Genomic DNA, 26,305 nt, shown 5'->3' with positions numbered 1-26,305 from the left:
GCCAAATGTAATGTAATGTAATGTAATAAATGAAGGTTGTAAAATAACACATTTTCAACAAGCTAGACGTCAGCTAGCAATTTACATTTACCCTTGCACGTCAGCAGCAAACCGAATTTAGCCTACTGGAGGAATTTACCTAGCGTTTTGTCATTCAATGTTGACACTTGCTTGTGAAGTTGAAGTCGTTCTCTTTCTCAGTTGCTTCTAGCGCCACGGTGGTTAAAAATGGTACGGTCCACAATAGGGGTGTCTGAAATAGCTTTACATTAAAATATTCTTACGGTGAAAATAGGAGTTGACTTGTATTGTAACTGTAATGATATTTTTTCACAATATCAGAAAAATTATCTGACCCCCCCAACTGATATTTCTGTCTATTTGGGGGGTACTGGGTCTTCATTGGGGGGTATAGTACCCCCCAGTACCCCCTGTAATTCGAACTATGCTCACAAACACAATACACTCCCTCTCACACCAACTTCATGTATGTTGTACATATTGTTGTAATATACTTTGTTATGGATAATAATGCATATATTCCTTGAAATACTTTGGAGTAAAGATTCACATTTTTCAAATTAATGCTCGTCTCAGTTCTTATCTTAGTCTTATTGAAATGATCGTGGCTGGCTGAGGTGTTTACATCCAATAGAATAATATTGACTAACATTGAAGACATTGACATTGTTTCCCTGTGTCTCTTAAGATTTTAAAGAGCTCAATGAAAATCAAACCAGCTAATAGGCTAACTGAAATAAAACCATGAAAAACTCTAGGTGAGGTGTGCTCTATGGTGAAGTGTATGTGATGATGGCTATTTTAATTTCAAAGGCCAAGGGAACTTTATCAGTGTAGCCAGTGGGACTTTAGGACCCAGGAGCGAGTGTTTTCAGTCAGCTGCTTAGCCAGGAAAACGGAGCAGAGTGGAACCAAAGATGGTTGATTACGAAGATACTTCCCGAGAGGCCATTTCCTGTCCTTGGAAATGTATGCAAATAGGGTAGCAGTAGTACACGCCCTGCACAAGGGGGGACCACTATCCCCCATTTATGCAGTGATCGGGCAGAATTTGTCAAAGCCTTGGATGCACATTTCGGACACAGTATCATGATCTTCAAACACTCCTCCCCATTTCAGGAGAATGTTGTGACAGTATGACCCTCCAGTCGGGAGAAAATCAACATTAAATATAGCCACAAGCGGCAATGGCGGGCCCGAGCACCTGCGGGCCGCAACCTGTGACATTTCAGAATCCAACAAAGCACCGACGTGGTGCATTTGTAAAAAAATGTACATTGTGTGTCATCATAATCATAATATAAATTAACCTGAGATATTTCAGATTATTCATTTTAAGCAAAGAAAATTTCTGATACACTTTTTGGCCAGATAGTGGCGCTATATTAGGCATTTGAATTACACATTTGAATATCATCACAATAATGATATCCAATATTTTGCAAAGTTTTAGATCAACCAATATAGGCACATTTTCCTGCTTGGCCAGGTGGTGGCGCTATGCCAGGCAGGTCCATAGGGTCTCTGGATATCATCATAATTATAATATCTATTAACCTGAGAAGTTTCAGAACATTCATTTTAAGCATAGAGCATTTCTGGCATATTTCCTGTTTGGCCAGATGGTGGTGCTATGCTAGGTATGTGAATTATATGTGTGAATATCACCACAATAATGATATCCAATATTTGATAAAGTTTCAGATCAATCACTTAAAGGCACAATGTGTCTTTGTGAACTTTTGATGTGTAATGCATTCAAAAATCAACTATACATATCAATAGAATGTGAAGAAATAACACTACTGACATTTTCTAATTGAAGAATATGCATAGCATTGCAGAGATCTCCTCCAGAATTAGCGTGCTAACCGACTAGCCCCGGGTCGTCCAGTCTTGCAATACCAGTTTATGTCTGAGGTGGCGACAGGGAGTAACATACTGGCCAAACCGTCTTCAGTGCAGCCCAGAGCAGTCGAGAAAGAGACAACGCAATTACGCACGCTCTGCTCCCACCCTCTCCTGCTCCTCCCCTCCCTCACGGAGTTCAAGTTCTACAGTGAAGTGTACTGCGAGAATGGCCGAAAGTTCTAAGAAGAGACCTCCATCGCCTCCAGCTAAAAAAAGGTCGATCTGAGGCGAAAAGAATATCAGATGAGAAGCAAGCCAATACACGTTAATCTAGGGAGTGCTTTCCACCGATGGAGACAGCTTGGATAGCAAGGAGATGCAGTTCGATTCTGAACTTGCGACATTTCTTCTTGACTGGTAAGTAAACATCTGTTAAACATAATTAATAATTTTGATTAAGCAAAGGAGATATTGTAGAATTAGCTCTCGAGCCACTAGGTAATGTTTGTCAGCTGTAGATCGCGGTAAATTGACTTCGTTCGACCGCCATTGCTAACGTTACCAACCTAGCGATAGCGTCCTTGCTGCATATGCTACAAGCAGTTTGCCAAGTACTATTATTTGTACGTGACAAGTTTTGTGTCCTACGCAACACAATACATAGAGTGTAATGTTCCAATATGCAATAAATACATTTTGATATTGGTGAATGTTCACTGGCTTGTGGTCTCGCTAACGAATGATGTTGGCAGCATAAGATACTAAAATTACAACTAATGCTAGCTCTACACGATTAGGATAACTTTCAGATACGTTAGAATACTATCCTCTATCTCCGGTAACGTTATAAATTGCTTAGATTGTGTCGGGCCTGTTGCAAAATAGCATCACCATTTTCCTTTGAAGCTCTTCAAACATGTTTTTATCACAATATACCCATGTGTGTGTTTGTATCTGTTTTCACAGGATCAGAATTCCAGTCCAGTCCTCCTTTATGAAGGTGTAACGATTACATTGCTGTTGCCCAACAGGTAGGAAAATGTAATATCATCTAATTTCAGTAATGCGGCAAAATGCTTAGCTAATGCCCAGGTAGTAATTTGTTTCCTGCTGCAGAGGTTCCTAAAAAGTTGGTCAAGCAAACCCTGATCCCCAGACAGATGCCAGTCTTGCTGTTTCATAAGCTGTTTGTAATATTTAGAGGAATCTAGTTATCTTTGTAAGTAGGCTTTAAAAAAACAGTAGAAACAGTGACTAGTGACACAGTATCTTAATGTTGAAGAACTAATTCCAGCAGTTTTCAATCACAATGGGGTCCCAACCCCCAGATTAAGAGGTCCTGTCCTGCTCTGATTTGTTCATGTTTCATTCAGATTGGTGTGTCAACAGGTTGAATTTCCTGCTGCAGATCACCTCTTCATTTCCTGTGGCTCATCAACATGAAGCCTGACTCGTTAGCCCAACTTCTTGCTGTTGAAGACTGCTAAGGACTATCCATGTGCCCAGCTGCTTCCCTCCTGCCTCATATAGTCCAAAAGTTACATTTCTATTCATGTTGTTGCACTTGGTATATGTAAAGTTTATTCCTGTCTTGTAGTTTTATGATAAATACCAAGAATCAGGATTGGTGAAACATTGGTTGTGCCTGAAAGTGTTCTTTGATCAAGATTGGTATACTAACATCATGCTTTTATCTCCTGTTCCTGACTTCTTAGAATCTATTTGTTTTTAAAGAGTTGTTTAAACTAATGTAATTTCAAGTGGTAGCTTTGGCTCTTGACATTTGTGCCCATAGTTTTAAATATGAACTCATAGCCTAAAGGTGCAAAGGAAAAGATGAACATACCATTTTAGTCATAATTCAGGTATTCTTTATGTTACATGAAATGTAGCCATGTGCTCTTAGAATGGGAAGTTTTATTGTTAGTTGTAGAGGATGATTGTGTAAGAAATAACGTTCTGTAAGGCGGTCATTATCGTGGCATATCTCCCGACAGTGATGCAGTGCTGGCCGTGGCCTGCCGAGTTTCACTTTCCTTGACATTCTCTGGTTATACTTAGCAACGGTCCGGTATTAAAAATTATCAGACCGTAGGACGTTGGGGAGTCCCATCGGAGTGTAATGGAGCATTCTACAGCATTATAAAGAGCCGTGTAATAAATGGTAATAATAATGACCTCTAATAGTAAACATAACGATTGGCTGTAACCACTGACTACATGGAGCATTTTAGTTGCTGGCTACGTAGCAAGAACACCTGTGTTGCTGCCAGACTCACAGTGACTGTTCTCCAAACGCCTCTGCTGGTCAGCGCGCTCTCTGACAGCTCGAGCCGTCCCTGTAGCCTGTTCTCTCCAGGTCTGGGACTGACACTAGACACCCAGGCCTTTTCTTCTTTGCCTGGCCCTTACATTTGCCCACTCTTGTCTGACTCGATGCAGGGGGGGGGATGTAATCTTCGTCGTCAGTCTCCACCCGAAAAAAATACCTTACTATTTTCGGTTTTATCCATCCATACAATCGCTACTACACGCAGGCTAGGCCTAGCCTTTGCTAAGACTAGCTTGCCAAATGCCGCTAGCAAATTTGTATTTATTTCTCAAATGTCTCATTACCAACAATACCAGTGTGAAAAGCAAAACGTTAATAAAAACTGTTATATGTAGTGATCGGGTAAGGGTGAGCCGTTTGAAGAAGACATTTTCCGGATTTAGGAGTTTTTTTTTCTAGGCGGCCACCATAGACACAGAGACATTCTCTGATACACACATAGACAGTAGCGAAAACGGGGGAGGGAGGAGGAGAGGAGGGCATGGGCAATGTGCGTTTCGTCGTTTCTACCACTAGCAAATCATTGTGACAAATCATTGTTTTCCTACATGCTGCCCCCAACTGGATTGGCGTGTGGAGTGTGAATTAAATAAAACGAAATCCTGACGGATTGTGCCTTTAATGACATTAGTAGCCTACCGCCCTGCAGACAATACCAACAGCATCTCTGCGACTAACACTGCAGCCATGAAGGAAGAGTACTTTTGTCCCTGTTGGCCTTCCATACACAACAGCCTGACCAGCGAGACAATTTGCCTTGGATGTGGACCTAGCAAAGCTGTATCATGGCAACTTTGGCAAGGAAACCATCGCGAGTGTCGATAACTGGAGTAGCCTAACTGAGTTTTTTTTTTTTTTTTTTTAAAAGGTTCCGTACATGTATGTTAACAGCGTAGCCTGATAAGTCTGACGGTTTTCGTCAGAAAAGTTTAGCAACCATATTTGCGTTGTTAGCGATACGACGTTAACCTCATTAGCAACTAGGATCTAACACGAGACTAGGGTGAAAGAACCTTCAAGCCGCGGAACTTGTCTCTTTCCGTTGATAAGACCGGGCGGACAACCCGAACAGTGGCACAATTTGGCCTACCTTACTCTCCGACGTTTACAAGCTACTATGCTACATTAATGGAAACCCCCGAGACTTTGGTGAGATGCGTCCAACTCAGTTGAAGCGAACGTAAGGTAGGCTAAGCTACTGGTCTGTGACTGCATCACATGTTAAAGTTGTGGCGAAGTGAATGACTAGCTACCCGTGCATGGATACGGAACATCGAAGTTAGTAAAGTGATTATAAAGGCTGATGCAGACTGGTGATTGGTCGGAAGTAATGAATGAATGAGTGACGCATGCATTGAGTCTTCCTGACAGAATTTAACATACTGTGTGTGTGTATATATATTATATATATATATATATATATATATATATATATATATATATATATATATATATATATATAGTTCTATATATACAGTCTATGGAATTTAACGCTAAAGCTTCCATTGGCAGCCAGTGTTTTTTTCTGATGAGTGGGCACGTGGGCAATTTCCATTTGTATTTGTTCTTTATTATTTAATCTGATTTGTAGTTGACCTCAGTTTGCTTTTCATCTACACATGCTACAACAACAGTGATTATTTGAAATATTCAGACTACATAAGTGATCCTTTTCCTATCCTATTCTATCCTTCTCCTATTTTCTTTTACATTTAACCATGATACAATGATACTAATAATTCTATGATATTATATTATGATCTTATGTGCATTAGGTGCACAGCAGATGCAGTATGCTGTCATGACTACTGCAGATGAAGGTAGATTTAATCTGAATTGTGCTTGACAACTGACTTTATCATTCCGCAGACATCATTTTAGAGAACATGGACACAGAAGGTTTTTCTTTTTAAGAGGAATCCTTTAGATGTAACCATGATACAATGATACTAATAATTATGTGATATTTTATGATGTTCTCCTTTTTTCCTATTAATGTTTTTCATGTGACGTATTCTAGGTTCTATAGCTTTGTTTACATCCACCTGGTAGGCAAGGGACAAGTTGAACCCATTGAACATGATTGTCTGCAGCTGCCTCTCAGTAGGCTACATCTCTGTATTTCAGCAATGTCAACATTTCAGGCATCAATAAAGGTGATGATGAAACGTTATCCCATTGTTCAATATTTGATAGCCTGTCACAGGAACGTTATTTCGCTAAAATCGCCCTGATTTGGTGCATTGATCTGTATCGATAACGTTATGGGAGAACCTGCATAGCCTATGGTAGCCTATCTGTACGTACACAGCAGACATAATATACATCGACGCCGCATTGGCTGCTGGAAACAATAAATGCGGCCGCCATCTTGGACCGGTCATACTCCTCGTTGCGTTGCAGCAGAAGACACAAGATGACAGCACTGTGCAGCATGTTCCTTCTCAAATCGGCGGACCATACTCGGGGGATTTACTTTTCACAAGTAAGATTTAACATAACCGTACTATTGGTTGTATTTTGTGAATAGAATATTACCAGAGAGCTGAGAAGGAGCAATCTGTGATATTACTGTATGAAAATCGTAGCCATCTAGCTAGGCTATGTTTACTCTGTGTTCACCCGGCTATGAACTGAGACTTGATAAGTCATATTCCATAACACTGACTTAGATTACAACTGACACTAGAAGGCTATTGTAGAAATAAATCATACTAGATTTGGCCGGCGAATTTTACACAAGTGGCACAGACTAGCCTATTGGGCAATCGCTAGCTGCTACTTGTAGCCTAAGTGTTGGTGGTAGCCTCACTATTTCCTGAATAAAGTAACTTTTCAATAGCTCAACTTCTTTATTTATCAAGTAGCTTAGCCAGACAAGCTACACTTTTCTTGTCATGTGAAATTAGCACAATTTAAAGTAGCTTCCTATGTAGTGAACTAGCCTACTGCTGTATTTGTGTTAGGCTACTAATACAGTACATTTGACTGGGTGGTAGTTTTGTGTAGTGTTTTATTCATGGCAGAGTAACTGATAGTTTAGCTCACTAAAATTTCGAAGTAGCTTGCCCAACACTGTATTATTCACATGTCATTTACCCTAACAAGAATAAGATGCCTCTCAAATTCCTTTTCATTCATTTATTTATTATTTTGTATCTCTCCAGAACAACTGCCTTGTTCAAGAAGACTGTGAATGAACTGAATGGTCTCCTCACACCCCTGGAACTGAGGAAGGTGCAGCTCTTCATTGCAGTACTGCAGGGCATCTGCTACACTGTGACTGAATGTTTGATTTATGAGCTCCACCCTCATCACCTGCATTCGCCACTCTGTGTCCCATTTTCCCATCGTCTGGTTGACTCAGTCCTCTTTTATGGAGTTTACCCAGTTTACTATGCCATCTTATTTTCCCACCTGCTGTCTGAAGCACTTTTGTTCTCAGCCAAAGTGTACCCAAGCAATTTTAGCAAGGTGGGAACATACAAAATGACATGCACCAGTTGTCGAAATCATAGAACCAACTGCATGACGGTAACTCTGTCTTACTGAGCCTGTGAAGACACTCCCTGATTCTTTACTGATTGCAATGAACGGGTTGATCTTAGCAGTTTCTAAAATGTTTCTTAATTCCTTTTTATTTAATCTCTTCATTGGGGCTGGAACCTTTCTGTGAACTGTAAATAACAGATGCTGTTGATGAACCCATTGACACTGTACAAGTGACAAGTCACCTTTTTGTCTTGAATTGATGAACTGTTACACTTACTATGCCAAACCAATGTCTGTTTTTTAAGGATCAGAAACAAACCTACAAACTTGCACTTTACAATATTTATGGAACTTGTCTAACAAATGCTGTTGATATTGAACCCAGTTACTCCATTTCCTTTATGCCACACCAATGTCTGTTCATCACTTTATTTTTGATGGCACTGAACTGAAAATGTTAATGGATTTTTTTCTGTAAATTTAACTCATTAAAACTTGTATCAAACCAGTTTTTGTCTATGCTGTCAAACGTGGATTAGTTATGTTCCCAGTTTTTATATTGGATGTCATCACTTTATAATATATCATATATCAGAATATTCTATTACTGTTAAGCCCACTATGAATATTAAAATACACACAACCATGTTTCATACAGCTTTTCTACTGGGAGGTTTACAATTTATTCTGAGTCAATTTACCCAAGTTTGTCACTAAACCACATAGGCCTACTTGGAATACCCCTCAGATGTCTGAATGGCACTGATCTCACTTAAATGTTTATGGAACCTTTCTGTGGACTGTGAATAATGCTGTTGATGGAAGTTTTCTGTCAACTATATTTAACTCATTAAACTTGTATCAAACTAGTTTTGTCTGTCAAACATGGATTATGTTCCCAGTTTTGATATCGGACATCAGGTCACTATATCATATATCAGAATATTCTATTACTGTTAAACCCACTATGAATATTAAAATACGCTAAATCATGTGTCCTATATCATAGCTACATGTAGGACCTTTGCAGCAAAAAAAACCGCGTGAGAATCTGTTCGGTATTCAGTGAGATATGATTAATTAAGTGCGCTGACAGCTCATCTCACCGGCCAAACAGATTACACTGAGTGGAGTGGATGACCGGTCCAAGATGGCGGCTCCAAATCTCGTCAGCGCTAGTAAGGAGTAGCGGTCGATGCGGCGTCTATGTATATTATGTCTATGGTACACACCGCCGCCGACTTGAGCTTCCAAAGAAGCTCTGGTTGCCCTGTCAAGGACGCTTGTCAAAAAAGTCCAGGGAAGCTTTGGACGCTTTGGCCGCTCTGACGTGACAGAACATGATGGAACGTAAAATGCTGTCTTAATACTTCCGTCTATTCGATTGGTTGCTGGTCGTTGGACGCTGAACCGCATCATAGCTCATTACCATAAAGTTGACTGACTTTCAACTTTCTGCTTGACGCTCAAGACGCCCAAAACGCGACGCCGACGGATTTGACGCTTCTGGTAGCTGAGAGAAGCTGGCTATTGAAAATGAATGACTTCCTGACTCTTTGGAAGCTCAAGTCGGCGGCGGTGTGTACGTACAGTAACTTTTTTTCTCTGTTCAAAACTCGGTTTACACGAAGACGATAGACTTTCTTAGAAGCTGTGAAATTTGGCCAGAAAGGAACATGTCTTCCCTCTGAAAGTTGACACAAAATCAAACAATATTTGATCATTTAACTTGAACTGAACAGCGACAGGTTTTGGTAGGCATGTAGACTCAGCAGACGTTAAAACGGTAGCAGTGCTAGCCTACATAGCCAGCGTCAGTCAGCATCATGTAACATTAATGTCGTTAAAGTCATGAATCCTGTAACATATTATAACATATAACAGCGATGACTCATTCGAAGACGATCTGCATGGATATATAACCACCCAGAAAAACTCAGAATGTGAGTGATAAAGTTCATTAATTGTATGAAACTTTGTTTACTAGTTCATTGCAGCATCGGCTATATTAGGCTGTTATGCTAGCTCAGTCTTTAAATATGCTGTTATTTTAGTCATGTGGACTTGATTAAACGGGTAAAGAGAATTCATAAACTGCTTATTTCTTACATGACTGAAGCAGTAGCCTAGGTTCAACAGTGGTGTTTGAGGTTGCTGTGTTAAGTTCAGCTCAAAAATCAGTTTATTTTGACAGGGAGTTAGCCTAACTGAGTTGTAGGCTAGCACATAAGCCTATTCTGTTTTCATTTATTTTGTGATAATCAAATTACACTCATGATGACTTGAAATAGAAGGACAGAAGATAGGTGATTGATGTCCACAAGCACGAATTTCACGAGACAAATTAGAACAAACTGTTCCGGTAAAAATAATCTTGCCATGTTTAAAATGCTGCACTTTTTCCCTTCATAGCCTATCTCTGGCAATTCATTTTTGGATGACTGTAGATAGTTGTATTTTAGCCTACGTCTTCGTAGACAGTAGGCTACACCATTAGGCCATCTTGAGAATAAAAGACTTAACAGCTGCTAACGATCATCCTCCACAACCACGAGGATAGGTAGGCTAAACGGTCGTTTAGCTTTTTGCTTCTTATTGTAAAACCAACTGTTAGGGCCTACACAAGTGGTCGGCATCCCGGTCAATATTTGATATTAAAATTCAAATTTTGAAGCTATTTGTAACCATGCGTAGCCTATGCAACCCGACTGTTGTAGGCTTGCCTACCACACTCTGCAGTGCCTTGCCTACCATTCTTGCCTACCACTCTAGTTGTAAACAAACGGTCACATGACATTATGACGTAGGTGCAAAACCTTAATAGACCCTTTCAAGAGAGTTCCATTATCAGCATCATAGTTGGCCCCACAAGACTTCCTTTTTAACATTCCATATGTTATCGTAGTGCAGAGGAAGTAGATTGGGGCCCAAATAGAACGTTCAAGCATTGTTTTTGTTTTTATTGTTGAAAGGGTCTATACAAACAGATGCATGTCAAGGCAACTCGGCTGAGGGAATGTTGAAGAGCATGGACGCAGAAAATGTGCTGGGCCTTTGTAAGAGGAATTCTTTACATTTCCCCACAATGTATTTTATTGTTAGCCTGACGAGCCAGACCCACATTAAAATGTAGGGTCTGGAAACTCACCGTTCGCAGTGCTCAGTCCGAGGGGCGGGATAATCAGTTGTCTTTCAAATTCCCTCTACATGCAATAGGACAGCGGCAGCGCTATGAGTCCCATGCGTTTCCCACCAGCAGAGCTAGTTGGCTAGTTCAAACGTTTGCCAACTTAATAAAAGCTTAACTCATGTCACACTGTTCGCTAGCAGCAACATCCATCTTATTTGTTTTCAAGTAGCAGGGAATTCAAGCCAAACCGTTGCAACTCTGCCATCAATCATTATGTTAAGCCCACCTAACGACTCTATACACGATTTCATTGGCCTGATTAAGTTTCGATTTCTGGAGCTCACAAGCCAACGGAGAGTTGCTAGACTAGCCCTGGCAGCAAATGTAATTTGCTTCCGCTAGGGGCGCGTCTAGATTTCTAGGCTATTTTATTGTATGAAGCAACACCAAATGTCACCTTTGATTCATTCTGTAATTATGTCATACCAGCAGACACAGCAGATGGGACTGGGACCGAAACAGCTGTACAGCTTTTGGAGGCCATCTATGACAATGGTATTTCTTCCAGTACAAATTGCATTGCCAATTGGTGGAACTTAGTGTTTGATAGTATTATCAAAGATTCTATAGTTAACTAAGATGAATCATAAGACGATTCACCAATGGAACGAAATGGCACTAGTTCCGGACTCCTAAATAGGCGTGTCAAAACATAAACTTTTCTCTGAATAAGCAATAATAACATATACATATAATTTTGTATACTATTTTACAGTCATTGTTTGTGTGTGATGCCAATGAAACACTCTTTCGGACACGAAATTAATAATTTCATTTCCCCCCGTTAACCGAGCTAGCTAGCTAGCTAGCTAGCAGCTAAGAACTTTGGTTAAACTTATATATTGTTGCAAACAAACCTGAAATAACATATGTTCAGCAACTTTGTGAAAGTCTACTAGTTCTAGCAAAAAATATGTTGGGTTAGTTTATCAACTATCTCTGTGTCTAGAGCCTCTGAGAACAGGTGGCTGTGCACCAGAGCTTTGAGGAGACAGTGACAGATCACGAACAAAGCTATTTTTGTCTTTATTTGTTTCGTTGGAAAAAACAATTTCAATGTCGGAATGTTAGAGAGACATGCGGCTTCTAGAAAATGGGTTCAAAACTTACATCGCTGAATGTAGGGCTAAGGGATTGGTCATATTCCGTGAAAATGTTCATTTCTCCCATAGGAATACATAGACACTGGACCTCCCGCTAGACTCCTAAATGGGCGCGACAGCTTCGAACCCCACGTCACAATGTGCCAGAATTTACCCTCTTATGAATAGTCTCGCTTTATCAACCGTCTCTGGTATTATTTTTACATTTGATTGATTATTGTATGCACACTCATACTAGCAATGGCAGCCAGTGTTTTTTTGTGATGAGTGCCCAGACAGCATTTACATCTGTGCCAGATCCGTTTTTGAATCAGCAGATTCGCGCAGCAGTCGCACTCACTATGCAGATCTGCACCAACTTTGCGCCAGACTTGTCTGTAGCTTCTGACTGTGACAGTCCATCCAGCGGGTGCGGCGCCTATCCGGGGCAGCTTCGCAGACCAGACGCGCCACAACTGAATTGAGTCCGCCCGGTGGGTGTGGGCCAGATCTGCAGGAGCTGTGCAGACCTGACGCGCCACAACTAACGGAACACTTTTCCCCCACATAAACCTGCAACTCTGCGTTATGTTATTATGCAGAGTGAAAGACTACAGGCTGCACCGTCTTTGTGATTATTGGTACATTATACAAGTATCATTTTAAATGTAAATTATGTTGATGTCATTTTAGTCTGCTAAATATTTAGGCCTGTATTAAACATGAAAGTTTACAAACTTAGTTTACTCTGGAATTCTGACAACCTGAAACGTGCCAGACAAGCTGGGTAGTAGCTACGGTTAGCTTGTAGTCTAGGTTCTTTTAAACATGCATCCACAACTGTGAACATGAGCTTTAAGGCTAAATTGGTGAGCTTTGCTTATTATTCACCAAAATCGCTTAATATCGTGTCCATTGTGTGTTAGCTGCAAATTCGTAGCCATTAGCGCTAACGTTACCCACTTTGTCTGTAGCTAGCCTTGCTGCTAGTAGCACTGCATGTATTGCATAGACAGCCAGCGTTTTTTAAGCCTGTTTAAAATGGATTTAGAGTGTAAAAACTTGGCTGTAAACACTAGGCTTTTTATCGAAGATCCACAAGAATTGTCGCTGTCCTCCAGTTTATCCGGTTTGGGATGCAATGCGTTGTTGGCATACTATACTGTTATAAAATAAATAATCTTTGGATGTTGAATCTAATATTTACTCTTTGTTTCTTTGCTTTGTGTGCTTTTTGTACATCTCACAGGAGCAGTGAGGAAGAATCGCAGGTTGATGCCTAACTTTAACGTTAGTCCATTGGGCTAGTTTTTGCCCTGGTCCTCCGACATCCATCCGTGAACGGCGCTGCTATTCACCGTCTGCTCGAAAATATTTCTCAGGACAGCTACTAGCCTCTGTGAGAGATCTGCCGCTGACGCGACCAAGGAACTGCTGCTGACCTGCGAGCTGCCATGATAGCAGCCTGCCCTGCAGTCTGGATTGAGTAGCCTAGCTAACGTCGAAGAACTCTCACGAAACGACAAACTGTCGCTGTCAAAGTCCACCGACCTGCTGATCTGCAGGATCGCCCAACTGTTCTGTGCTTTCAGTGCTCCCCAGACTGCCAGTAATCTTCCTCCGACACAGCTGAGCGCCGTCGTCATCATCGGGACATCAGCCGGTTAGATGCAACGGACTATGTTAACATGACATTTTCTTTCAGTGCGTTTAGCGGAGTTTGTTTATCAACATAAGCCTTATATTTCACATATTGGTTTGTGTTATGTTGTAGGCCTAGGCCTAAGCTTAGGCTAGCGGACACAGTGTTCTCTTTTGCCTTTTTAAAATAAAAAAATATTTTGAAAATTACAAATTGTGTGGGTCTTAATTCTCTGATAGCTTAAAGGTCACATTCACTGAGAAACCGTTTAATACTTGTTACTTTCGAAATACTATAGCTCACTCCAAGTTGCATATGCATGCTGCACGTGAAAATGATCTTCTACCCCCATTGCCCGCATTTGCCAATGAAAGAAAATACACGGAAAAACAAGCGAATCAGAAAGAGCCCTTCCCAATGACGCCGAAGGGAAACTGACTATTCATGGCCTCGCCCACCTTGGCTTGTGACCGCCTACAGGAAGACTGGAAGATTTTGCGGCTAGGGGATTGTCTCTCTGCAGCTAGTAGGAGCTAACAGCAAGTTGCCAACATGGCAGAAAAAAAAATCGTGCCTGTTTTATTTCTGGCAATAACACATCAATGTTGCATGTCTTGCCTTAGAAACATGAGTTGAGGAAGAAATGGTTCGGATTTATCGTTGGAACACCACCACCGAAATAGTGCAACATTAGTTCTGTGTTCCAATCATTTCGACCACACTCACTGCCTTAGAAAGTGGTTTTGCATCGATGTTCTGAAAACCTGGTTCTGTACCGTCATGACGATCGACCACCAGCTCACAGGCTGTAAGTAGGCTACAAACAAACTTTTTCACCTAACGTCTGTTACAAAATAGCATGTTCATATTCTTCACGTTAGCATGCATGAAAAGGGTACAAGCTAGGCTTAGGCTAGCCTATATTACAGGAAGCTACACCAGGCACGTAACTGAAGTGTTCTGTTTGCGACGTGTAAAATCAGAGAATGCCTAATAGGAAGGGCTCTGGTAAAATCCATTAGAGGAATGGTCTATTTTCCCGAACGTAGCCTACAGGCCACGAACACACCAGGTGTAGCTACTTCCATTGATTAGGCCTAATGGAAGCTAATTGTTGCAGTACAAAACGCGAACGGAATGCTTCAGTTACGTGCCTGGTGTAGCTACACTCATAAGAAACTGACCACACTACCCAGAGATTTAGCTTGTTGACCCTATAATCTTCTAACCTAAGCGTTACACCACAAATAATAATATTAGCAACAATATTTTATGCTCAACTAAGTACGGGTATTGTTCTAGTCTAAACAGGGAAAATCAAAAACACAATACCCCTGCACTATTAGGCTAAGTTGCTATCACTAGAGCTCAGGTATTTACACTTCAGTCTAATTTATGTCTTCTTGCCATTATTACATTGACATACAATGATGTTTTGTTTGATTACTTGCTGTTTACTTAGTGTTTTGTATGTCTTCCAGAGCACATCCTCATGTCAGGCTACACAGCTTTCTAGCCTACATTAGGTCATCACGTTAGAAGCAAAGGTTTGTGATCTTACTTTTATTGTTGTGTTAGTTAGTTTCTAGAAGTCTTTTTCTAGTAGGCTAATACAGGTTCTTATGTGCTCGTCAATGTTTTGGAAAGTCAATTCATGGGTTTCTTCAGGTCACTTTCCACAGGTGTATAAAATCAAGCACCTCAATTATGAATGCAGACTGCATGGTGCTTGATTAATACACCTCTGTAAATGGACAGATAGAATTGATATTACTGAATGTCTTCTTGTGGGTGTGCTACTTAGTACATCATACACCTTACCACAGTCACTAAAATATTTTTGCTTCCATTGTGCCAGTACAGTTTTGTGAGATAGTGAATGTCCTGTGTACTATTAGTATCTTGTAACTTGACAGTAATACACATTTATTTACTTTAGGTACCCAAACAGAATACTTCATGAAAAGTATGAGTATTGATACAAGCACTTCGGATACACCATGGGCATGGGGGCCTGCTACCTCTACTGTCATCAAGCCTGTTCATCATCCAAGGCCAGCTAGAAGACCTCGGGTTGATCAAGAGGAGGATGAAAGCGACATCTCCACAATAACACCTGATGGCTCCACCTATGGCCCAGCGCAATCAAAGAGCAATGTAATAAAATCATCACAGCCAACGAATGTGTTTTGTGTGTTGTCCTTTCGGATCCCCAGGACAATACAAGCCGAAACAACAACTCAGACCTTTTCCCCTAAATAATCCCAGCACCATCTTACAAAGGATCTGTAGGCCAGATGTCTGCATCGTCTGGCAAAAAGAGGACATTGTTAATTCTGTGCATAGTTTGGATGTTATTGTTTTGTGTTTGCATTATTTTAATAGACTGCAATATTACTATTTGTCAGTGTTTCACACACCACCTAGCAAAAAAAAAAGAGTAGACCTACTTCAACAGTATATTACACAATAGGCCTTCTTACTGAACCACCTTGCTTATTGTCTTTGCACCTTGCTTATGGTGTCGGAGGATTCATATGATTTAAACTGGCATAGGTTACATCAGTGTTGCAGAACTGTTTGGATTTACATACAAGTTGGTTCAATATTGCAAACAACTCATCTATTATATTTTACCACATCTACTTGTGGAACACTTGAGATAGCTTGCGGACCACACTTTGAGTACCACTGCTGTATGTAAATATAATAAAGTTGTTTATAGATAATTGACCTGTTTTGTATATTTGTTTTAGGAGTTTCATCAGTTTTTGTCCCTTTTAAGCTTAAGGTTTATCTTACCATAGTCGTCATAGTCGAATGTTTAGTGCATTTTGAAGGGAGTACATTATGCTAAGGCAGACTGGTTCTAATCCTGGGTACAGGGTCATACAGACAACAGGGGTACTGGTGTTGCCCATTTTTCTAACCACATGAGCAATCCCCTTACAAAAAAGTAGTATAGGAATCTTATAGTATTTGGGACAAAATATTATAGTAATCTTATAGGAATTATTGGGACATACTGTAGAAGTACTACTAATGCACAGAGAATCACAGGCTCAGTCCCTGCCTCAGTCATTGCAAGCGCCTCTGATTTATTAAATCACCACTATGTGGATACTGTTTTTAGAATTGATTTAGATTAAGTGTTAGTATAATTTGTAATTTTGTTATTTGTATTTTAGTATATTTTTATATATTGTATTAAGTGTTAGTATAATTTGTATTTTAGTATATTTAGCATATTCTTTATCTTCTACTGTCCTTACTGCTTAGTTGTGTTTTTATATTATATACTTTAATTACTCTTCTGCTGTTAAAGAAGTATCTATCTATCTATCTATCTATCTATCTAATAACTCTATAATATAACCGCTATAGTTTTTCTATAGTAGTCTTATAGTACCTATAGTATGTCCAAATACTATAGTATTCCTATAAGATTACTGCAATATTTAGTCCAAAAATACTATAATACGATTCCTATAGTAGGCTACTTTTTCTGTCATACGTGACAGAAAACAACTTGAGTAGGCTAACCTCTGCCAATGTCAGGCTATCAAAGCCATAGTTCTCATTACCGGAGAAGTTTTGCAGCACACATTCTCTGCTTCTGTAGGCATTCTCGTACAATTCCAGCAAAATATAGCTAGGTAAGCGTGTTTGCATTTAGATCTATATCTATATATATATATATATATATATATATATATATATATTGGGCTATGACCAAGTGGTCTTTCAATGATAGTATCATGGAATTCAAACCATAACTATCTAGCTATTCCGATAGCATTAGCAGGCTAGGTCAGTGGCTGAACTGCATTTAGGGTGCTTACCTGTGTTGTGAAGTAAAATATCTACTAGGAAGATTGCAAAGACTTTTGACTGTGTAAAGAAATAGGTCTTTATTTTAAAACGTTTCCAACTGTTTATTACTTGAAAGCAAGATGACGATAGTCACAAACGTTTACCTCTTTTAGGAGAAATTTTAAGCTGACAGGCAATTGTTACCATTCTATTAAACCAACGTTCACCGACAAACGATCAGGAAGCGGTTCTTCTTCCTACTCGAATACTAGGATCAAACACATGAAGTTGTATCTCCGAAGACATTTTGTGCAACAGTTTTGACTCGAGTTTTAGCCAGGTTTTAGCACTGTAAAGTTGAATATGGAGCATAGCACAGGCAGAATCGGATGAGGACGCACTGGAGGAAGCGTCACAGTACTGTTAGCCAATCAGAGGTGAATTCATTAGCGTGTCATTAATATTCATGACTAGAGGCGAAATCCAGTCGTTCCTCCCCGCCCACCTTCCCCACCAAACTAGAACAGCATGAAACAGACGCAGGACAGCATTTTTTTCACCAAAACCGGCTCACAGGGCATTCATCAATACTACAGACCACTGCAAAATTAATGAAAAAACGATGAGATGAGACCTTTAAATATGAATCACAGACCAGGGCCAGATGTAGAATATGAGTCTGGGCCAGATCCGCACCAAATGCCATGGCAATATTAACTGTACTGGGCCCAGATCTGTCTCTGATCCGTAATTCCAACCTGTTCTGGTATTGGCCCGTTGGAAGAAATGACCCCGGGGCAGGTCCGTTTAGAGGATCTGCGCCAAATGCTAATTAAGATCTGGCCCAAATATATTTTGCTGTCTGGGTGGGCACATGAATTTCCATTTGTATTTGTTCTTTATTCTTGTTGTTATATATTAGATCCTGGATCTACATCTCCTCCCCACCCATCGAAGGGTAGAGGTAAGATATCACCACTAACACCTGCAAGACCAAAAGAAATGTTATATACAGTGCCCTGTATAATTATGACCGCCGCGCAGCGAAGCTGTACATGTCCACACGAAACTTGGTGGACATGTAACCCCACATGGATAGCATGGAACCATCGTTTTTCGTTTTGATCTGTAGCCCCCCCGCTGAATTGGACCCCCCGAAAGGAGGGTAGGGCAGACACAGTTTTCTGTGAATATCTCGAAAACCGTAAGGTTTAGGAGGACCATTTTTTTTTTGTATGTTGATCTCAAGGGGCCATGTCAACCCATTCCATAACCACTCATTTCATGTATAGCGCCACCTAGTTAAACACAAAAAAGTAAAAATGAGGTGGTGTAATTGAAGGTATCTGTGACCTAACATTGTCAAAACTGCACGAAATTGGAAGTGTAGGATCATTATGACACCCTCTGTATGCACGCCAAGTTTTGTGGAATTCCGTTCATGGGGGGCCACACAATAAATTAATTTATGTTACTATACACCAACTGGCCTGTAGGTGGCCGGAGACAGTTTTCTGTGAATATCTCGAGAACCGTAGGGCCTAGGAGGTCCACCTTTTTTTTGTATGTTGGTCTTAAGGGGGCATGTCAACCCATCCCATTACCACTTATTTCATGTATAGCGCCACCTAGTTAAAAATTAAAAAGCAAAAAATTAGGTGTTTTCATCTCAATATCTCTGGCTGACAAGGTCAAAACTGCACGAAATTAAAAGTGTAGGATCATTATGACACCCTCTGAATGCATGCCAAGTTTTGTGTACTTTCGTTCATGGGGGGCCTTACAATAAAATAATTTATGTGTACATTTAGTGACGTACACCAACAAGGATTCCCGGGACACTGAAAGACCGGGGTACACAAAACTTGGTGGGCATGTACCCCCACATGGATAGCATGGAACCGTCATTTTTCGTTTTCATCTGCAGCCCCCCGCTGGACTGGACCCCCCGAAAGGAGGGTAGGGCAGACACAGTTCTCTGTGAATCTTTTATGGTATGTTGGTCTCAAGGGCCCACATCAACCTGGCTCATAATCACTCATTTGTGATTTGCCCCCCCCGGTAAAAAATGAAAATCAGTAGGATTAAAAGAAAGCCAAAATAAATATTCATCATCATCATCATGGCTGCATTTTCAGTATTGGCGAGAAGTAGTCGTTTGTCCACTAGATGGCGCATCGTTGCAGTGAGACGTAATTTTGTTGGAAGTTAAAAGTGGGTTGGAAAAAACAATGGACGCTTCATACAAGGACTGTAATTTACCGCAGCGAACATCTAATAAGGATAGGACGATGTTCACATGAAGTGTAATTCCCATTTCTTCTTGAAGCCGAAATAAATCTGAGGATGTTTATCGGACATGCTTGGTTTTTACTGCAGGTACGTTAATCTTGTAATATCAATAAGGACCTAGGTAATGTTACCGTTAGCGTTGGTTGAGTGATGGAGGCATTTGATTTATTGCATTTGTAGAAAACTATAAATGCGGTTATACCAAGCAAATGTATAGCAGCACTGTTTGTATCTTTCGACTGTCATTTATTGCACGTGCTACAAAATCATTCTGTGCAATGGAAGATTTACCAACGTTACACCGGTCTGATACAGTTTTGCCTATACATGCGTGAGACTGAGACGCCTGTTTATTTTGTTTTAAGTGCGTGCAGGGTGTGAGAGGGGAATCGATGTGCTTTGATTACAGCTTGGTAGTTGTAGTCTGTGAAATTAAAAAGCACGTGTGTGTGAAGTATCCAAACAATGACACCTTCATTTCATTATGGCTGCTTTAGCAAAACACCTTAAGCTACTGTGTAGTGGGTCCCATTTAGAAGTGGCTACTTCATTCGCGCTTTCCTTGACTCATGGAGCTGCGTGAATGTTATTACAACTTTTCGCCACGATATGACAGTTTAAGTCCGCTTGATACTGTAAGGCGTAAGCCATTGGTTTCCAAAGGAGATTTTATTTGTGTCGCCAGCATAGCCTATTGACAATTTATGTTGTAAATAGGCCTACCTTATAATCCTACCTGTAGCTTAGGGAAGCTAACAGCTTTCTATTAGGATCTAGTTTGTTAGTTACCGTTTTGTCATAACTCCCTGATGCATTTTTGCATTTAGAATAGCCAGAGCGTGTATATCTCAATCGGAAAATTAAACAATATCGGGTGCCTATGATCTGCCCGCTATTTATTTTTTGATTTCTTAAAAGATTGAGCTTGGTCTGATGAAAGCCAGACTAGCCATGGACCTCAGTTAAACAATGCAAGGGAACATGAATCAGCCTATATTTGCACTAACAATAACGGACAAAAGCTCTTCAACTTTGGCCCGTTAAAATGTGTATGAACAGTCTAGCGACGCATTTCATCAAGGCCCATTTGGACATGTCAGTTATTTGCACCACTGGTTAGATGTAAAACAGCATTTCGTTTCAGACTAGGCTACTGTTACTTAATTTGTGCATTAACAATAACGTTTCAGACTACTGTTACTTAATTTGTGCATTGACAATAAAGTATTACATGAACTAAAGATGACTAAAATCTTATGTAGAAGAAGAAACATTCACAAAAAATCCATCCATCCAAAAATGACCTTTGTTTTTGATAGCTGTTGAAAACGGCATGGAACTGACAGAGATGTTTTTGTTTATAAATACATAAAAAATAAATAAATAAATAAAATAACATTATGCTGATACCTTTTGCTTTTCCCAAATACAATGTAGCCTACAGGTGTAAGTGACCTTTCATCAATCCAGTTGCAATGGATGAACTGTGATGAACTGCCCTACTTGTGATTGTTTAGAGATTTTAAAGGTTTTATAACAATTCTACATCTTCTTTGGCTATTCTACAATCTATTCACCTTTTCAGCACCAGTAGGCTACTTTCTGTGCAGCCGCACACACACCCTCAGGCATGCCAAACAAGCATACACAAAAGTTTCAAGAGTGGGGGATGGAGTAAAATATGGAGACAAATTGAAGTGTGATTTATTTTCGCGGAACGGATGTACAGGACTGAGCGGCGGTCATATTTTGTACCGCTATGCGGTACATCTAGTTATTATTGCTGTTCTTATTGCTGTTCTCCTTGGTGTACTCTTACCATTTTTTTTAAATTGTTTACTTTTAAATGTAGCTGTTGTATTGTTGTTATTTGCATGTCACCTTGGACAAATCCGTCTGTGAAATACCATACATAACTATCAACTTTTTTTTTCAGAGGCAAGACATCGAAGAACTCCTCTTTGGCAAAAACAATTTTGGTGCATTTGAAATTAAAATGGTCAAATAAAGATTTTTCTTAAATGTATTTCCTTGAAAGTCGTATGATTTAAATGTAATACCCTACTGCAGAAATGTTTTGCTTAAGGTGGAAATACAGTTCTTTGGCAAAGAGATGCATTCTAGGAAATGATGTGTTTAAATGTAATGGCTACATACAGTATACCCAAGTTTCCTTCATTCGGAGATTTATGCTCATTATTTAAAGGGACACCAGGCAACGTTTTCGTGTTAATTACTCATCTTCGTAAGTCGGTATATGGTTAAATGACTCATTACAGGGCGAATGAAGACTCTCTCGCCCGCCCCTACTGCCTGTAGGAAGAATATCCCGCTTGCAAGTTCAGTGTATCGTACCCGGCGACCGAAGCAGTTTCAGTTTCCATCCTGCATCCACAGCACAGAGGGAGGCTAACGAAACGCTAGCGATTGTTGCAAACGTGTGTATAATGGCAGAGCCGGCGAAGAAGCAGCGAAAACCCTTGACGGAAGATGCAAAGAAAAGGAAAAGAGCTTCAGACCGAGCGAGGGGGAGTTTCGTAGAGAAAAAGCATCAGGCTTGCCTGGTGTCCCTTTAAAAATTTTGAGCAAGGATATAAAATATTAAGACTGTACTTTTTCAGAGGTATAACGCAGTCCTGGTTACTGGGCCACAACCACACTCAGAACACGGAAGTAACGTGGATTTAACGTGCCTATGTCTACGTGGAATACATTGTGATTGGCCAATAAATGAGCAGAAACGTAAACACGCCGCATGTGGAAAAAGGTAGGGAAAGTCAACCTTGTCGTCCCCTAAATAAAATAATAGTTGGAGTTTTTTTCCCCCCGATTAAAATATGCTAATATTGATTAATACATGAGTTCAAAGCCTAGATAGACCGATTTTTGTGCAATTTCAACCCAATTGAAAGCGAAATTAGCCTGCAAGTAAGTTTAAGTAGGCTACCCAACAACAACAACATGTGGCATCCTAATTAGCTTAATACATTTTTGTTCACGTTATGGTTTAATTGTCAAAAGTAGTGCCCTGTGTGCTACAATTGCAGCTAAACCTTTTACAATTATGTGTTACTGTATGTTTGGCTTTTATAGTTATGTGTCATGTTTGGCATTACATCAGTCATATTGCTAGCCTATTTGTTTAAATATTTTGCACACAGAAGGGTGGAATGTAGCTTATTATAGCTTAAATCACACCTGCACACTGCAAGCATTCCACAAATATATAATTTAGGCCACCTACATGGATCTATCCTTCTACAATACCCTAAAACGTACCCGCGCTCAAAATAATGTGTCACTCTGAACTGTGATTTCATCCTGGCACATGGTTTTATTAAGCACACAGAAGGGTGGAATGTAGCGTATTATAGGCTTAAATCACACCTGCACACTGCAAGCATTCCAAAAATATATCATTTAGGCCACCTACATGGACCCTAAAACGTACCCGCGTTCAAAATAATGCAACGCTGGGGTACAGTGCCTCTCACACCACACCATCAGCAGCACCAGCTGCACCGTCACCACCAGCAGTAGCAGTGGCAGCAGCACCACCATCACCGCCATCAGCAGCAGTATAGTTATGACATGTATATTGTGTTTTACCTTTTCCGATCTGATCTGTAGGGCCAGACAGAAAACTGACAGCAACAGTAATGAGAGGGATTGTTATGGCATACAATGCCTTTTACAACTTGTCTCTAGTAAGTGTTTTCTTATGCTGAGTTATAGAGGAGGCAAACAGAACTTATTATTTTCCTGTTTTCTTGTCTGCTGTGTTACAGTACAGTGGTGTATAATTGTCATACTCTCAGATGGAGGTCTGTGGGGTTAATTTAATATTTTCTCTTCACAATGTAACCCCAATATGCACACCTTCACATCTGCAGAGAAACACCACTGAAGAAGAGGACGACTCTGGGGAGGATTTCATTGTGTAATCATTAAAAAGACAGAATATAAAACATTCCCTTGAAGCATTTAATTCAGTTTTTTTTTTATTGCAACCAACTTTATTGGGAAGAATATGCCTACTGATCCAGAGCCAATGGTATCAGTTGAGGTAAGACATTGTAGCAAATACGTTTTTGTTTAGCAGGGGGAGAAGCATTAGTTCCTACAGCATGCGCATCTTTCACTTTTGGCTGAATTTTCGGACCAAGCACCTCAACACATCCATATAGTGCTTTTATCTAATATATGCAAGTGTTTTCACATGATATTAACATGATTTGCATGACATCACCCTGCTGGTCAGTTTTGACCTATGCGACAACCCTGCAAAGTACCATCCAGACAGCTATTTGGCTGCATTTTCAGACAGACCGAGCACCTGAAAACATCTATATTGTAGTTTTATCTGATATATGCAAGTGTTTTTGATATGAAATAAATTGATTATGATACAAAGAGGTGTGCTGTACTGAAATATACCCAATTTCACTGATTTTACTTGCTGTGGGAATTTTGATCCACAAGACATCTTCAGAAACTGACGTTTTGAGAGCATATTTTTGACATGCATTGATAAACAAAAGTTCATTAATCATACCCAAACCATTAAAACATCCATATTTTGATTGATTATGATACAAAGAGGTGTGCTGTACTGAAATATACCCAATTTCACTTATCTTGTCTTGTGGATCAAAATTCCCACAGAAGTTATCTTCAGAAACTGACGTTTAGAGAGCATAGTTTTGACATGCATTGATAAACAAAAGTTCTTAAATCATACCCAAACCATTAAATCCATATTTTGATTCTTTATGATACAAAGAGGTGTGCTGTACTGAAATATACCCAATTTTACTGATCTTACCTGCCTTGGCAAGTTTGATGTACTAGACATACTCAAAAACTACAATTCAGACACCCATATGGCCAGATAGGCCTAAGTAAGTGTCACACTCATTATTTCATGAAATGTTGGCATGTGGCACAAATTTTGATACAGGGAATGATAAAAAACGTGTTTGTCAAATTTGAGACCTCTAGCTGCTTGTATGTTGACAGGAGGCGGAGCCAAAGATCAGAAAATCTAGATTTCTAGGGGGCGCTATAGAGTCTGTGAATATGTGAGGTGTGATTTTACTTCGCTCATATATTTTATGTCATACATAGATGTCACGTCAAATTTTGTCTGTCTATGAGGTATGCAAGTTAGAAATGCTAACCCTAGATTTAGATGGTTATAATTTGCATAGGTCAGACAGGCCTTGATAGGATTACACCAGTTAATTCAAGACAGTGCCAGCATGTGGCACATATTTTGATATAGGGGTTGATAACAAACTTGTTTGTCAAATTTGACACCTCCAGCTGCTTGTATGTTGACAGGAGGCGGAGCCAAAGATTGAAAAATCTAGATTTCTAGGGGGCGCTATAGAGTCTGAATATGTGACGTGTGATTTTACTACACACTCATATTTTGTGTCACATACGGATGTCACATGCCAAATTTAATCAGTCTAGGGGGTATATAAGTTACAAATGCTAACCCTAGGTTGAGATGTCCTTGATTTGCAAAGGTTAGACAGGCCTTAAGGTTACACCAGCTATTATCAACTAATACCAACATGTGGCACATATATTGATAAGGGTGTAAAAAAAAAATTGTTTGTGAGATTTGACACCCCTAGATGCTTCTGTGTTGCCAGGAGGCAGAGCCAAATATTGGAAGAAAAGGATTTGTAGGGGGTAGAGTCTGTGAATATGTGAGGGTTGATTCCATTTCACACACATATTTTCTGTCATCCAAGGATGTTACAAGCCAACTTTAACCAGTCTACAATATTATAGTTAGAAATGTGTAATCTTACGCCACCTACAAATCCCATAAACATAACGCACGGCAACGCCTTGAGGCCCCTGACAACTGTTCCAAAGGTGGGATCTCTGAGACACCCACAAAAAAAAACTGTGAAGGAAAAACTTTAAAAAAGTTGACCACTCCCACTTCAGAGGTGGAGTTGTGGGTGGTAGCATGGAGCTACGAGGCTGAAATTCAAGTCAGACCTTCTGCACATGACCCACATGGAGCGTGCAAAGTTTCATCAACAAACTAGCAACCACAACCCTATTCACAACCAAAATGATTACCCTAGCAACCACTTTATTTAGCATAGCAACCACCATATCTACCCTAGCTAAGTAGCCTTAATCATATATTTTTGGATTGCTTGTAGTGTGTAGGTGTGATTTAAGCTATAATAAGTTATATTCCACCCTCATGTCCATGAAAAGCTTTGTTTTTATACCTCACTCATAAAAAAGACCTTAAACTTATCTCTCTGACCATTCCTCGGAGAACACTTAATTGGTCAATTGCTCCAAAAATGTTGTCTCTGAACAAACTCTTTTTACAGGTTAACTCATCTCAGACTCCCCTAATATAAACCTAATTTCTGATTTTGTCCAGACCCATGTACCTTTCAAAATCTTAACCCTAAGTTAGGTTACAAGGAATCCCTATTTATTGCGTAATTAAAGCAAATTAGCAGTGCAAGCAATGATCACAAAATCCATCACATATCAAAATAGCTGTTGCATTGCAGAGAACTGAGTGGAATCTGTTTAAAAATACA

General features: G+C 39.9%; 2 long non-coding RNA genes across 2 annotated transcripts; both read left to right on the top strand.

The window, feature by feature from the left end:
- Nucleotides 1–2,185: 2,185 nt before the first annotated feature.
- Nucleotides 2,186–3,510, top strand: LOC121695752. Its single transcript, XR_006026153.1, has 3 exons — nt 2,186–2,289; nt 2,839–2,903; nt 3,246–3,510. It is a non-coding gene; the product is annotated as an uncharacterized LOC121695752 (long non-coding RNA).
- Nucleotides 3,511–11,267: 7,757 nt separating this feature from the next.
- Nucleotides 11,268–21,741, top strand: LOC121695797. The gene is made up of 3 exons (XR_006026166.1): nt 11,268–11,381; nt 18,346–18,387; nt 21,652–21,741. It is a non-coding gene; the product is annotated as an uncharacterized LOC121695797 (long non-coding RNA).
- Nucleotides 21,742–26,305: the final 4,564 nt, after the last annotated feature.

This window comes from Alosa sapidissima, chromosome 2 (genome assembly GCF_018492685.1).
Source record: "Alosa sapidissima isolate fAloSap1 chromosome 2, fAloSap1.pri, whole genome shotgun sequence".
Lineage (NCBI taxonomy): Eukaryota > Metazoa > Chordata > Actinopteri > Clupeiformes > Clupeidae > Alosa > Alosa sapidissima.
The sequence above is the reverse complement of the archived record's forward strand: the minus strand, read 5'-3'. Positions and strand labels throughout refer to the sequence as shown.